An 11,478-nucleotide genomic window follows, 5' to 3' on the forward strand; every position below is an offset into this window, starting at 1 on the left:
CTCGAATAAAACTTATCTTTTAACTAGCCGTTGTCGCGAATATATTTTAGATTCAGTATAGATTATTTGATTAATATAATTAAAGATTTTTTTAAGTTCCCATTTTGTAACTTGAGAGAGTAGGATTTTAAGTGAAAGGGCAGTATACAGTTTTTAAATTGATTCTCAAAGCTTGTGGAGAGTAAATTATCGATTTAAAAATAAAAAATAAAAACATTTTCTTTTTATTTCAGATATTTAATAATTCTTTTATTTAATACTGTAACGTAATAACATATGTTGTAATGACGTACTTGTTGTAATAACGTAATAATGCATGTTGGCTTATGAATATAAATTTCTACTAATAACAATAAAACGCCGATATAGCTCTGACAAATACGATATTCAGATAAAACTACAATAAATTCAACTGTAGTAAGATGCATCGAGCATAAAAAGGAATTTGGACGGAATGAAAAGAATCCTTATTTTGTTTATATATTCCTCGGATCGGTATTTGTTTTATCCTTGATTTGTTTTGTTTAGTTCTAGTGACTCCTACAAAATAGAGGCTTCAGGGTTCTATATTGCTGAGTTCGAGATCTTGGATGTTTCCGGCAATCATACGATGATTTTTCTTTAAAGCATAAGTCACTCTATCTGACTGCATAACTTTTATATTGAGACATTAGAAGGTCCTTTGTTAGGTACCTTGGCAAGAATCACATGATCTGGCGATCCACAACGAATTCATTCAATGAAACTCGAAATCAATTTGTGGACCATTCTCCTTGTATGAGAAGTTGATGTCAGATTGACTCGCCTCCATGCAGGATTCACCGTAATCTACTTTTCGGTGAGAGGGTACCAATGTGTTCCAATTGCCATATTCATTTTAGCGTTCGCATATTTTGATTGAATGTCTTAATTTTAATTTTCAATGTCGCCACTTTTTCCATTTTTGTAACAAATAAATTATACTTTATAGCGATGAAATAAAATAGTAATATGATTTATAAAAATTTGCTCAATCGAATGATTTTACCTAAAAAAGAAAGGAATTAAAAATCTCTTTAAAAAATTATGAATTAATTCGTATATATCCAAATTCTATTGACTGCTCGCTGCCGCTTGCTTCAACAAAATTGAGCATTATCCATTTTGTATTATCAAGAATCTGTTTTAGAAGTATTTGATATTTAGATCTTTCCGTGTGTTTTCACACCAAGTTTTGAATAAAACGTATTTTTCAAATATGAAATCAAAAATCAGCTATTTTAAATTATCTCTTTTTATGAGTAATTGTTAAGTTTATCAATTAAGTTTAAAATTTCTTCTCTTAAAGTTTCTTTTCTCCGTTCAGAACTTTATATTTATCCCATATATATATATATATATATATATATATATATATATATATATATATATATATATATATTCAAGTTTTAGTGTATGAACCGCAATCAACCTTTACATATATATTTGACCAAACAACCCGTATATGTAAAATAGTTTCGAGATAGCAATTAGTCAAAAAAACTAATATCATTCTAGAGCATTATAATAATAAATAATTTATATATATTAATTAATATTTTAGATCCAAAAATTAACTAAAAAGTTAAATAGAATTTTCAGAAAAATGTTCAACATAAAAATAGTATATACTTTGCTTTTTATGCATTAATAAATAAACGCAGACAGGACAGCAAATACAGCAGAATTTAAAAGATATTTTTACACGATAATCCTTTTCAAAGCCGTAACAAGGACTTATGGGTTAAAAGTTAAATTATAAATAAGAATATGCATAAGAATATTCATAAGAATTCAAAAGGTAATTAAGATTGCTATGATTTTGAACCAAGTAAGTTTGTTTTTAAAAACGTTCAAAAATATTTTAAACAAATAAAGTAAAACCGAAAATAAAAATTACATTTCCTTTCAGCATCAATTATTATAATTTATTTGACTGATAATTTTTTTCAAATTATATGCTGTTACTCTATAATCAAAAGGTTAGAAAAATTCGAATCTAAATCCAAATTTTAAGTTTAAAGAAAAGTGCAAAAATTTTATTTAAAAAACAGTTTACTTTGAAATCCTCTACATGGAAAACAAGTAGGAGCATTTTATATTTACCATTAAAAGTGTAAAAAAAAACAAGATGAAATATTAAAAAAGAAGGTACGAAAACCATTACAGTTTCATTGCAACAGTAGAATTTCGATTTAAAATGTCTTTTAAAATGTTTTCTTTAAGTTGTGAAAAACAAAAAAACAACAACAATTAATTGTTTTTTGAAAATTGTTTCTTGGAAAGATAATACTTAGAATTTCTAGAATAATGTAAAGATAATTTTTAGGCTTCCAAAAAATAGAAACAAAACAAACTTTAACAAAACTTAGCAAAAACAAAACAAAATTTCGATAATTTTTTAATTTATTAAAATTCCAATAATTATTAAAAAAAACGAATTTCAAGTTGCAGCTTCTGAAACTTTAAAATTAAAATTTCCAAATAGGAAAGTTCCAGTTAATGAGTCTGTAAACTCCAATAAATGCACGCACACATTCATTATTATTATTATGCATCCAATTACATCAAAAGAAAGAGCGGCACTATTAAAAAAATGGGTCCAATTAAAGAATTTTACACTATCTCATGATTCGAATCCAAATCCTGATTTTAAATTTAAAGGAACTGCAGACATTTTATTTAAAAAATAGATTACATTGTAATCTTCCACATCAAAAACAAGCCGGATTATTATATCTCGACCATTAATAGTGGCAAAATGAAGTATTAATAAAGAAGCTACGAAAATCATTAGAGTTTCATTGCAAAAGTGAAACATTTTGATATAAAATAAATGTTTCTTTTAAAATGTTTCCTTTAAGTTTCGGGGGAAAAAAATTATTTTTTTATTTTTATTTATTTATTTTTGAAAGATAAAACTTTGTATTTTGGGAATCGTGTAAAAATAATTTTTAGGCTTCGAAAAAACAGAAACAAAACAAAATTTAACAAAACTTAGCAAAAAAAGACCGCTAAATTTTTAATTCTGTAAAACTCCAATAACTATTTTTAAAAACTAGTTACATGTTGCAAATTCTCACCATTAAAGAAATAGATTTGCCAAATTTGAGAGTTTCAATTAATCATTCTGTAAACTCCAAGAAATAGACGCACGCATTCATTAATATTAACAGAAATTACACAAGTCAATAAAAATATAATGGATATTTAATTTAATGAATTTATTCCTTTAATAGAAAATGACTACAAAAAATGTCTTAAAAACGCAAAAAATAGATAAATAAATAACACAGACAATATAATCTTTTTCGTTATATAAAAATATTTATTGAAGTATTTGCAAAACTGCTTTAAATATCATTTTCAAAGAACGATCTTCAATATATAAAGAAATGAAATCTTTGTCATATTCGTCAGTAATACAAAAACATATTTCATACCATATCTAAATTTTCCATTGGAACAAATACAAATATTATTTGCATCATAATAAAACATCAACATAAAAACTATTGTTTACACCAATTCAAAGTAGAAAAAAATGGTGCATTGGATTTTTACAATTATTAATCAATCGAAAATGTACTTTTTCGGAAAAAATGTCAAAATGTATTATTTAAAATCGCCATTTGGCTGATATTTAAAGTTTACCTCAAATGCTGGGAAAAACAGGAAATGAAACATGATATAACGAAATGCGGAAATATTTAATTTTGCATTCAAGTTAACACAAGGAATAATTGCATTAGGGGAACGCGTATTTTTCATATTAATTCTCGAGAATTGGAACTAGGGATTAAAAACTTTTTAAAAAGATATAAACAAAGTTGAAACCATAAGCAGATATGAATGCATCTGAACTGAAAACATATTTTCATTTTCAATCTTCAGTTAAAAGAACAATAGCTTAAAAGATAGGATCTCAAGAATACACATCGTCAAAATAATAAAAATCAAGCAGTAGTTTTAAAATATAACATAAGCAGTAGTAAAAACATATTTTCATTTTGGTTAAGAATGTAAACTATTTTCATACAAGAGTAAAATAATTTTTTTCTGTAAATTGCAGATTGATATCATTCATGCATTCTCTTGACATGCCTATTGAAACTACTTCTATAAGAGAATGTCTTTCCACAAACTGGACACTTATAAGGTCTTACTCCTGTGTGAGTCCTAACATGTCTTGTCAGACTATCTTTAGAAGCAAAAGGTCTTTTACAGAAATCACACACAAAAGGCCTATCACCGGTGTGAGTTCGATAATGTCTATCGCGATTTCCTTTCTGAGTAAATGTTCTTCTGCATAATTCACATACAAAAGGCTTTTGGCCTGTATGTGTTCGATAATGAACGTAGAGATTACATTTTTCATTGAATTCCTTTGGACATAATGTGCAAGGAAATTTCTTCTTCCGAGGGCACATCCCTGAAGGTCCAGCCACATTATTGTTATCTGTTATAGAAGAAATATGTTCCTTCAAGTTGACGGTTATATTCTCGCTCTTACTGTAAACATTTGAGTGTATTTCAAGTGAAGTATGTTCATCAGTTACATACTCCGAGACAGGTATCTTGCCATTTTCTGGTTCATTTCTTTCTGGTAGGAAATCAGGATTCACAATCAGTTTTCTTGGTTCAGAGATATTGCTACTATCTGAATGTCCTCTTCTAATAGCACATTCTAAAGAATCCATAAAATATTTGTTATCGGTATTCAGAGACAGCCATTTGTTCTCTTGACATGACATCTCATCTTTTTCACTACCTGTCGCATATATCAGATCGGATACACCTGATATTCTTTGCCTTTCCTCGTAAACACCAGTTGATTCTATGACAGCTGATGAAAGGTTATAAGCTGCGGGAAAATCATTTTCATGTCTGAAACAAGACTCAGCATTTTCTGAAGAAACCATTAAAGATGCATTTTCTTCCGTTTGAACGCCAATTACCCGAGTATCTGAAATGGCATCCAAATATGGACGATCATAAGATGTCCATAGTTGTGCGCTGTTAAATGTATTCTCTGAAAAAGTCTGTGAGTGTGAATACGTATCGTCAAACGTATGAAAGTTGCAAAGGTGTATCTCACCGCATGTCACTATATTGTCACAAAATTCACAACGGTATTCATCCATTAATTTTCAATTTCAAAAAGAAATTCTTCTGATCAAAAAGATATAATAATCTATTATTAATGCGGTGACCTCTGCTTTGTTTCTTGAACAGTTTCCTGCTGTAGACAATGAGCTCTGTTTTTAAATTTCGCAGCTCTATCTATATTTATAACAGATACAAAGCGATGAATAAATTATAAATGAAATGTTTCTTTAATAACGTGCTAGAGCCATGTGTCCTAAGTTTGAGTTCGTGGGTTCGATTCTAATTAAGAATTATGTATCTAATATTTGAAATCTGCCTTCCCTTTATGCAAGTAACGTTGACGTTATTGATTTAATGTAAGCACCCGAATGATCAAACAGAAAAGAATGATATGGAAATTCCAATACTAAAACAGATTTCGTAAAGAATTCATCGGTAATGAAACTTTAAAACTTGAGTGCTTTAATTAGTAAGATAAGAGAGTATTTCGGTCATAAATTTAAAAAATCAGAACTCCTAAAAGGTTCAAAGAACTCGTCTGTGAAAGGAAATATCCATTATTTTATTTATCTAAATGCATATTAATTATTTTAAATTATAAAAAAGATTATCTATAAAATATGTTTCTACCTTTCATCGCCTTTTATTAAAAAAAAACATTTTTATCTTTTTTTTTCTCTTAACTGCATTCATTAATATTCGTTTAAAAAGTCCTAATAGATTCTTAACAATAAGATAAAATTAGTTATTTTTGTTCGGCTCCTCCTTAATCTTTAAAAAGAACGCTCTTCTTTCTTTTCATTTCAATGTTCTTCAATGCGCATTTGTGATAATTTTCTTCTGAAATGTTGGGAGTGCCATAAATTCGTGCACATTTCGAAAGATCTTAATCAAAAAAGGTAAATTTCATGAAAAATTGAGGTTTGCAGAAATATATTCATAAAGTCTTGGGACTGTTTTTCTCAGAAAAAAATTCGACTTATGACCGATGGTTGACACTCACACATATCAGGACAGAAAATTAGGATTGGCACTAAACATAAGATGAATTTGATCCTCATTCGGTGTTAGCAGTGTGCTATTGTTATCGTTATCGTTATCGGATGAAGAAATTACAATTTTTTGCAAGAAAGATGAAACCCAAACGAACCACAAAAGAACGGTGGCATAGTGAAAGGAGTCAAGGCAAATAAAAACTCATTGAATGGGTTAATGAATTCGGTAAGCCGTTTTGAGGAACCTGGGAGTTTGGAAGATCGTCCAAAAAGTGGCAGATTATCCATCAGTGCGAACCGCGATCCTATTGCACAAAGTGTCAAGAGAAATTTAGCACATCGACGAAGTGTAGCAGTGCGCGTGAAGCAGATAGAGTAAATGGGATTTCGGAAACGTCGATCGACGCATTTTGCACGGAATATTGAAACTACATCCGTATATATACAGACACTTCACAAATTATTAGCAGCAGAATTCAACGAAAGACAAGCTTTTGCAACATGAGCGCTTGTGCAAATGGAACAAGGCCCACAATAGTTACTGAACATCATGTGGAGAGATGAAGCACAATTTTCATTTCATGGTGAAGTCAATACGTAAAAGTCGATTACAAAATCTCGTAACTACATGACCAAACCCCTACATTCCCTTCGTATGACTGTTTCGTTCGGTTTCACAGCGTCCTTCATTAAGGTCAGTATTTTTAAAATTATTTGTTTATTTATTTTGAAGCGCGTTATCATGTATTTGGCCAGAAAAACTTTTCCGTCATTACAGAATGGAGTTTTACGTTTTCACGAGAAACTTGCACCTGCTTCTTATTTCTCTTTCCGTCAAGACGATCGTCCTAAACAAAATCATTGAGAAGCCGGTAATAAGCCGATGATGTAAAATTAATTGATCCTCAAGATCACCAGACCTTACACCAGTGGACTTTGGGTTGTGGGGATGTCTAAAGTCTCGTGTCTGTCTTTTTTTCCAACCTCTTTGGTGAAACTGAAAGATACTATTCAATGAGTCTTCGGTGGTATCGATGATGACTAGTTGCACTAAGACGTAATAGGAGTAGGTACGCGACTCACTTGTTTAATACTTTGGGTTAGCAGACATGTTAAGCATTTTTGATTTAAACTAAAATGCGATATTTTATGTTACTGTGCTCTGTTTTCATAAACAATTTCACTTTGAAGTTGTGAAAGCCATCTAATGGTCAGTTTTTAATTATTTTTTAATGATAAAAACAGCTGAAAATTTCTCTAAACATTAACCCGCAGTTTTTTCACCTCAGCATTTTACTCGGCGTAAATTCGAAATTAATGCTGACATCATGAATACTTTGACACTCTTTTATTATCGCAATCAGATGCTCTCAGTTATCATCCAACTTTTGTTGACATTACGCCTCCTAGAAAATGGGAGATTTCAGTGCCAATGTTTGTTGAGTTAATGTAGGTATTTTCGAAAATGAAAAAGCAGATTAGAATTCTAAGTTTTCGATATTCTTTCTGATACTTCCCTTAAATATTTTGACTTTCATATGTCCTTTAATTATCGACACTTAATTACTTGTTAAGATTCATTGGTTGTACATATCGAAGACAAATTACATTCAAGTAAAACATCTCAAATATTCATTCAATAAAGAAAGGGGAGGAAAACTGTTAGGAAAGTAAAGACTCCAAAATATTTCGTGCAACTACCCATACTTTGGATACTTTGGGCACTTTCAAAATGAACTTCAGTGGTTTTCTGGAATTATTCATGAAATTTATTTGACAAAATAAATTCCAAAATAGCAATAAAAATCATTAAAAAATTGATTAAAATAACATATTTTTGAAAACAATTACATTTCCTTTCAGAGTCAACTGTTCTCTTTTAGATGACTGACAATTTATTTCGACTTATATGAGAAATTATCTGCAATCAAAAGGTGAGAAATATACGCTAATCATATTTTTTAAACTGAATTAGCAATAAGCAGCTGTGAATTTTTTTTTTAGATTTGCATATTACTAATCGTATTTTTAAAGATGAATTAGAAATAGATAATTTAATGTGAATTTGGTTTTTTATATTACTAACAGCATTTTGTGAAAGATGGTTCGCTTAGATTGATGATAACAAATAAGGTTCATTTAAACATTTTATCCAATACGGTTTTAATAAATTCCTAAATAAAATATTTTTAACTTCGAAGTCTTTTAGGTATATAACTTATACATTTTTAAAAACCACACACCTGTGCTGTTTATTTTTCTATAAATTTTCCTCAATTTCTGTTTTTATATTTATACATCCAATTACATTTCAAAAAAGGTAAAAGAATTAAAAAAGGGTTTATTAATTAAAATACCGTTCTTAGTACCGTATGATTTCAAACTAGACATTATTTATAAATACCAAGAAACTTCAAAATTTTAACACTTTACATTTCACATTGAAACCACTCAACATGAATAAATAAGCTGAAAATTAATATTTTGACCGTTAACAAAGTGAAAATATAGGAAAAAAAGTTAAAAAAATTAGAAAACGGTGATAATTTCACTTCAATAATGGTACGTATTTCTAAGGAACAAGTTTAAAATATTTTTTTGTTAATTTTAAAAAACAAAACACACACACACAGAAAATATAATTACACTTCTAAAACTGTCTCATTAAATTGAGTAAATAAAAAAAAAGAATTTTTTGCTTCTGAATATACTGCGGAGAAATACTAAAATGTCGCTTGCTGTTTAATTAATTACCTGCTAATAACAAACATTACAAAAATCTCGTACCGAGCTGCAAATTCCAAACACATTGAAAATGTATATTTATCAACTTTGGGTGCTCTGTTCGTGGTGCATGCTTCAATACATTTATTTTTATCATTAAAAAGCATTAAACAAATTAGAGAAAATAAAATTGACACTAAATTTACTGAATTTATTTCTTTCATAGCAAATGATTACAAAGAATTTCTTAGAAAGGAAAATATATCAGAGTGATGTAGAAATCTGACGTCTAATATAAAAAAAAAGTAATTTAACTGTTTACAAAAATGCGTTGAATATTTCTTGTAGAACACGATCTTCAAGATATGAAGAAAGCTCCTCATTTCGAAATTCGTCATTAATATTAAAAATAGATATTACGTTTTATCTAATTTTTCCAAATGGAAAAAATATAATTCATTTATTAAAGATCAAGTTAAAAAGATTATTACTTACACCATTACAAAATTAATATATTGAAGTTAATTATTACAATTATAAATCGATCAGAAGTTCGGTTAAATTGTCGTAATCTGGGAAAATCGGCACTAAATAGGTATTGAAATTTTCAAAATATTCTAGAAAACATGCGATGAAGCGATGAATGTGATAGTTTTTAAAAATATTTAATACATGAATTAAAACCAAAACTAGGAATAATTATTGCTTTACTGAAAGGGAATGGAAACATGAATTTTTGGTTTAAACTCACTAAGATTTAAAAGACTAGGAATAATAAAAAAGAAGAAGAAAAAAATATAAAGTCATTTAAGTAGAAAATTCTTCATCGTCAATTGCAAATTAAAAACAAAAACTTATATATTTAAAATCTATAAATGTATTTAATTCTAATAAATGTATTCTATGTATAGAATTCAAATTTAAAATTTAAAAATAAAATTGTAAAAATGATAAATTTTTCTACTCAACAAAGAATTTAAAGTACTTTTATACTAGAGAAATATAAATACTTCTGTATTTTGCAAATTAATTTCACTTGTGCTTTCTTTTGTGATCCTTTTTGCAGTCACTGCTGTGTATGAAAGACTTTTCACGAAGTGGGCATTTAAAGGTTTTTCTTACCGTTAAAAAAGATGTGGTTTCTTTTTGTTTTCAGTACATATAAATATAATCCAATGTATACTTATGGTTATTTGCTTCTAACTTATGTTTCAGTAATCAGATTATGTATAAACGGTTGTTTACGGATGTAAACTATAATATCAGTAAAATGTAATTGGACTTTTTTTATATTTTATTAATCTTATAATGAATGATTGATTGGAATTTTTTTCCTTCACAGTTTTCCCAAGCATATATTTTAATTATCCTTAAAACTCTGCTTAAGTGCCGGTCCAGATCGCATTTTTGCGAATTCCTTTCAGAACAGATCTAATGTTTAAATTTGCGATGTAAGTATATTTAATCAAAAATATTCAAGTTTATTCAGATTATGTCCTTTGAGATGCATTTTTATTTTTGATTTTATAAATTAAATAAATTCGGTTTTTGAAAGAACGCATGGAAATATGACGTTGGAAAATGTTTAGTTTCTTCAATCTTCAAAAATTAATCAATGCAAGGAATTAAAAAAAAAATATTTGACATAGAGGAGTAATTATAATGTAAAGCACAATCGAAAGCACGTTGCTGGAGGAAGAGCACTGGTCATTTGCGATAGGAGTCACAATGGCAAACAAAAATTATTTTAAAGTTTGCCAATGTGGCAGATGATAGTAATAACAATAATTTACCCCATTTCTATAATTGTTCAATAAATCACAATTTTAATTGAGAACTTATAATAAAGTATTATCATAAAATTGTAAATTCTTCAGTTTTCCATAAAAATTTGTATGTGTATATACACTCATGTCCAAAATGAAGGTCGCAAACATAAAATATGCGAAAAATGAAAAACTATTCACTGTGTTGCCACGAAATGTTTCACAGAGGTACACTACAATGGAAGAAAGAACATAGTTACATAACAACATGGAAATGATTTTAATTGGGAATAAAGAAACAGTGTATATCAAAAAGTGTTACATTATGAATCAGAGATAAAGCATTTATCCCGAGGAAAGCCTGTCTAATATGGAGTGAGAATCACCGTGCACTGCTATGCAGGTTTCACAACGAGCTTTCATACTGTTTATGGCGGTGTAAATAAATGCTTGGGTCAACAAAACCCATTCTTCCAAAAGCACGGCTTTTAACTCTTGGAGGGTATTAGGAAAGGGGTTACGCTGTGCAATGACTCTTCCTAGACCATCCCAAACATGTTCAGTATGATAGAGATGCGGAGACCTCCAAGGCCAGTACATACGTCGAATATCTTCTTCCTCAAGAAATCATTAACGATCTGGTTCTGCGTGAGCGCGCGTTATCGTCCATAAACATGAAGTCTGGGCCAAAGGCATCCCTGAACAACCTCACATAGGCTTTAAGTATCTTATTCCTATAGAGACGTGCATTGACGTACCCGCATCGAAGACGTGCAGTGGTGTACGGCTGCCCAACATTATGCCACCCCAGACAAGGATTCCGCTGAAACCAAATATGTCGATTTCTCTTACGTATGAAAGATAAT

The sequence above is a fragment of the Argiope bruennichi genome, chromosome 6, assembly GCF_947563725.1.
Source record: "Argiope bruennichi chromosome 6, qqArgBrue1.1, whole genome shotgun sequence".
Taxonomy (NCBI): Eukaryota; Metazoa; Arthropoda; class Arachnida; order Araneae; family Araneidae; genus Argiope; species Argiope bruennichi.